Genomic DNA, 4481 nt, shown 5'->3' with positions numbered 1-4481 from the left:
TACGACCTCGTACGAACTACGGGTATACTTTCCCTTACTCCATCCTAAGTGGACTTGTCGTCGAGACATTACGATAAAAATTGTGGTAACTTATTCGAAAATCGTAATAAACGCGATAAGTCCAAAAACGGCCCAAAGAGGCCTAAGTCGGGACTAAGAGCCCACTTACGATTTTATTCGGTAAAATCCCATCAGTACTACGACGGATTATATTTTATCCGCGAGAAAGGATAAATGTTAAATTTCTGAAGATAAATGTTAATTTTTCAAAGATAATTACGAAGATCGAGGAAAATGGAATATTTCCGAAAGATGCTAAAGTCGGCCAATGGGCATAACAAGAAAGCTTAAACCGACCTTGGAGGGAGTATATAAGGAGTTTTAGGTGAGAGGCACAAAGGGAGAACTTTTTCATAGCAAACTTAGAACTTAGAGCATTTAGGCAACTTTCCGTTTTTGTTATTTTGAGCTGCGACTCAACTAGGTTTTGCAGTCTTAGGTTGTTAGAACTAGAAATTTCGCTAACAGCTCTCATAGCCGAGGCTTCTACCTTGTTGTAATGCTCATACGCAAATTCGGAATAAGACTCCTTTTGCTCTTTTTTACGATTTCTTATTTCTTTTCGTCTTTACTTTCATGTTCTGATTGTTTGGCGTGTGGTTTAGCAGATATCCGGGACCTCTGGAAATTTAGGGTTTTCCTAACTTTCCTAATTTGAATGGAAATCGACGGTGTGAATTTCGGTTCCCACATGGTGCTGAGAAAAGTGTTCACTGGTCTCCCGACAGAGAGTCCAATGAAGCACATTGAGAGTTTCAAAAGAGTCTGCAGCTTTACTCACGCGGATGGCGTACCACCAGACTACATCAAGTGCATGCTGTTTCCGTTCTCTCTTGATGGAAAGGTTGCACTGTGGATGAATTTTCTCCCTACCGGATCTCTTACTTCGTGGGAACAGGTCCGATCATTGTTCCTAAGCAGTTTCTACACGAAGGCGAGAAAAGCTGCATTGAGGAACAAGTTCATCTCTTTCAGGCAGCTCACTGAAGAGCCTTTTTGCGACGAATGGGAGCGTTATAATGACTACCGCAGAGAATGCCCTCACCATGGATTTGATGATGATTACCTCCTGAGCATTTTCTAAGATGGAGTAGACTGGAAATACCAAAGTGCTCTAAACTCTTCGAGCAATGGAGACTTCATGACTCAGACCACTAATGGAGCGTTTAAGCTGATTGAGAACATGGCAGTTAGTTCAGCCAATGAGAATCAGGAGAGCGACCGCTCCAAGAAAGTCAATAGTGTTGACACTTAGAAGATAGATGAGCTGACATCCAAAGTTGATCAGCTGCTAAAAAACAACCAAAGGCAAATCTTCAGCATGGAGCAAGCTACGGCTTGGCAGATTCAGAACACTCAAGAGGTTGCTCCTGGGGCTGAAAAGAAAGGAAACGACCAGCAAGGCTTCCCGCAGAACTTTCAGGGTAAAACTTTTGTTTTCAGTCAGGCACAGAACCGGTTTGTGAGTCAGAATCAGAACCAGAACCAGCAACAACCCAGAACACCCAGCAAGTAGTTTCAGCTGCCGGGAACAGTCAACCAGATGAGCTGGAGGGTCTGGGTACGATGATGCAACAGCTGTTGCAGGGTCAGCAGGTTTAGGCAAGGCGTTGAATCAGGTTACCAAGGACATTAACAATTGTATGGACAACATGTCCATCGAGCTGAGTATAAAGTACGACACTGTTGAGAGCCACATAAGGAAGATTAATGCTCAGATTGCTCAAACAGCTGAAAGTGTCAAGAGGCAGCAAGGTACCCTACCTGGAAAGAGTGTGATGAATCCTAGAGTTGAGCATTGTAATGCAACAGAGCTGAGATGTGAGAAAGCTGAGGGAAAAGAACCGGAGCAACCGTCTGCTGAGACTGCTCTAGGCGCATAAGAGAGAACAGAGCACCTTGCTAGCTCTGAAGTGACTGCTCCCGAACCTATTGAGATTCCACCAGTGCGAGTCTATGTTCCTAAGGTTCCATATCCAATTCCACCTAGACATTTGATGGATCTCATTAGTGCATAACAGTTGGATGGATTTAGGAAGATGGTGAGAAGGCTTCCTAAAGAGATCTCATTTGAACATGCTTCAGAGATTCGGCCATTGCATATGTTCTTCAAAAATTGTAGAGAGACTCAAGAGGAAATTAAGGCTCTCTTTACTGAAGGGTTGACACCAGCACTGAAGGTATTGCCTACGGTTGATGACCCTGGAAAGTTTTCTTTTCCATGTTCCATTGTTGGAGTGGAATTCACGGAAGTTCTTTGTGACTCCGGATCTAGTGTGACTCTTGTCTCAAAGGCAATTGTGGACGAGTAAGGCATTGTTGATATTAAGTCTTATCTGGTAACTCTGGCTTTTGGAAACTCTTCCACGACAGTCCCTTATGGCACCATTCGCAATCTTCATGTCCAAGTAGGTGACTGTATGCTCCATACCAAATTTAAGGTTGTTGAGGTGAGCGAAGATCATGAGATGCCTTTGATCTTTGGAAGGTCCTTTATGGCTACAGTGGGAGCAATCATCGACCTGCCTAATAAGAGAGTCTCCTTCTCCAACATCAACAAGAAGGTTTTCTACAAGGCTGTCCCAACCTGTTCACAAATCCGATACGCCTCTTGCATATCAATGGTTAGTGGAGAGCGAGCTGAAAATTGTTCCTAAGAAGGAGCTAGGTGACAAGAGTTAGATCAAAGAAGTTATGCATGGAGATCCTCACACTGATACTAAGAAATTCAGTGGGAATGCAGAGGTGGAAATAAAAGTCCAGAAGAAAAGGGTCAAGGGCAACCCTACAATGACTTTGATTCCGCGGAAGTGTGATGAGAAATCCATTGAGTATGAGGTAAAGTGTAAGGGGTACCTCTAAACCTTTCTCTAAAGTCGGAGCTATTCTCACACATGAGCTGTAGGAGAAAGGAGAAGCTGCTGTAAAAGGGTTGTTAAGCAGAATTTTGAAGTTGAACATGTCTGATTGTGGAACTTGTTTTGGAACAAGCCCTCATTCTCAACCTGACTGAACCCAGTCACCAAGTCAAGCTAGTTACTTAAACCAAGCGATGGGTAGGAGGCAACCCACTGGTAAGTATAAATATAACTTGTTTTTGTTTTTGTTTGCTTATTTTTCGTTTTAGTTTATTGAGTCTCAAGTCAAAAAGTAGAAAAATCTGACCGCTCCAGGCGGAGATCTTGCGATAGAACACCCAGAATTTTCGTGGAGAACCCGCTCCACTCAGGAAAGTATCTCACACAAAAAAAAAATGTTTATTCTTGTTTTCACATTCTCTCTGATTTATTTTCACACCAGGGACGTTGTGAAGTAAGTCTGGGGGAGGGTTTTCGTCGTTTACTAACTCGTTTCTTTCTTTTGTTTTTCTTTTGAGTCAGTTTTTATGATCGAGTCAGTCAAAACTTTGTGGGAATTATGACCTTATTCTGTGTTGATCACTAACCACCTCATGCTTTTTGTTATCTTATTCAATGACCTTAGCAGTGACGAAAGACGCACATGTGGACCTGGAACACCCTGACATTATCTCATTTGGTTCTCCAGAAGATTTCGGCTTGTCGAGGTTACACAGGAAAGACTTAGCTCCATTTAACTTGAACCTAATCTTGACTGCAATTTTTCTTATTACGGGCATTAGATCAGGGAAACGAGAATACACTCAGGACTTCTTGTCCTTTTTATCCATCTTGCTGATCCGGAGTGGCTAGCTCATCTTTAGCTAGTTCACACCCTGCACCTTAGCCTTTATTCCACCTTCATGACTTTTTTTTCAGTTTCATATATGCAGATATGTGCAAAAAGGTCGGAGAGGAAAGGAACAACGCAGCCTTTTACTCGTTACTGCTGCAGAAATTCTGTCAGAAAGGAGAACAAGCAGTTTAAGGGAGCAACCGCTCCATAACCAAAGAATTGTGCAAGAGCATGGGTGGAGAACCATAATGGTTGCGAAATCAGAATCACCAGTGGCATTTAGAACCATTATGTATTACCTCCTTCTTCGTCACCTCACCATATCAGTCTTAAAAAAAAGAACTAAAAAACGAGAATAAGGTGATGGAGAAGGGGAAGAAATCAAAGAAACATGAGCCACTGGGAAAGTCGAGCAAAAGAGTGGAATACCAAGTTGAAAACATGAAGAGCATGCAGATGATCTGAGCAGCCAGACGGTTGATCCAGATAGAGCAGTACAGTCGTTCCAGAGGTAGTAAAAACGAGTAGAGGCTGTGGACATCAATGGATCTATCCTCTCTTGTTATTTTGCGCGATATCATGCATCCTCTACAAAAAAATGGTAGCCCTTAAATACTCTTAACTCCACCATCAAATAGCCTATTCAATACCTAGACCGTCTACCCTGAATAATGCTTGTCATGAGAAGTTCACTCTACTCTTAATTGAATATAAGGAGCTTTGTCTGG

The 4481-nt window shown here is 42.5% G+C and overlaps 1 non-coding gene across 1 annotated transcript; it reads right to left on the bottom strand.

Annotated features, from left to right (window-relative positions):
* Positions 1-1006: 1006 nt before the first annotated feature.
* On the bottom strand, positions 1007-1113 carry LOC125582795. Its single transcript, XR_007320247.1, has one exon. It is a non-coding gene; the product is annotated as a small nucleolar RNA R71 (small nucleolar RNA).
* Positions 1114-4481: the final 3368 nt, after the last annotated feature.

Source organism: Brassica napus, chromosome C2 (genome assembly GCF_020379485.1).
Source record: "Brassica napus cultivar Da-Ae chromosome C2, Da-Ae, whole genome shotgun sequence".
In the NCBI taxonomy this organism is placed as follows: domain Eukaryota; kingdom Viridiplantae; phylum Streptophyta; class Magnoliopsida; order Brassicales; family Brassicaceae; genus Brassica; species Brassica napus.
The sequence above is the reverse complement of the archived record's forward strand: the minus strand, read 5'-3'. Positions and strand labels throughout refer to the sequence as shown.